The sequence below is a fragment of the Rhincodon typus genome, chromosome 32, assembly GCF_021869965.1.
Source record: "Rhincodon typus isolate 14 chromosome 32, sRhiTyp1.1, whole genome shotgun sequence".
NCBI lineage: Eukaryota > Metazoa > Chordata > Chondrichthyes > Orectolobiformes > Rhincodontidae > Rhincodon > Rhincodon typus.
In genome coordinates, this window is record NC_063363.1 from 27961467 (window position 1) to 27961999 (window position 533).

The window sequence follows — 533 nt, forward strand, 5'->3', positions numbered from 1 at the left end:
TTTATTTACAGGAATATACATTACTAATATGCACTTCCTCACCCGCATAACTTCTCCTAGGGACAAAAATTAGTGAAAAGAAATGGTAATACTTGGAAATTAGTGTAATGATCACTCTGCAGCTCCATTTTGAAATGTGCAAAATGAGTCAAACCAACATATGCCATTTAGAAGTTTTACTAGATTTTCTTATTGGGATAGTTTCAGCCTGTTCCCTTTTATAGAAACACAAGTAAATCTACAGTTAATACTGACCACCATATGATTAAACATCTCATAAGCCTTAGCATCCTGTCATTCCTTCCCCAACACCCACTCATATACATCTTTCTGATCCTGAGCTCTGAAATCAGTGTGTCTGCTCCTGGAATTGACCAAAATGTTAAGCCTACTCCAAGTCATTGTGCTGCCTACTCAATCCTTCCTGACTGTCATATTTCCTGTGCAGGGCAGGAAAGGATGCCTGTGGCATTGACTCAGGCTGGATCTAGGTTATGCTTATATTTCTCCCCCTCTCTTATTTCCCCAGCAGG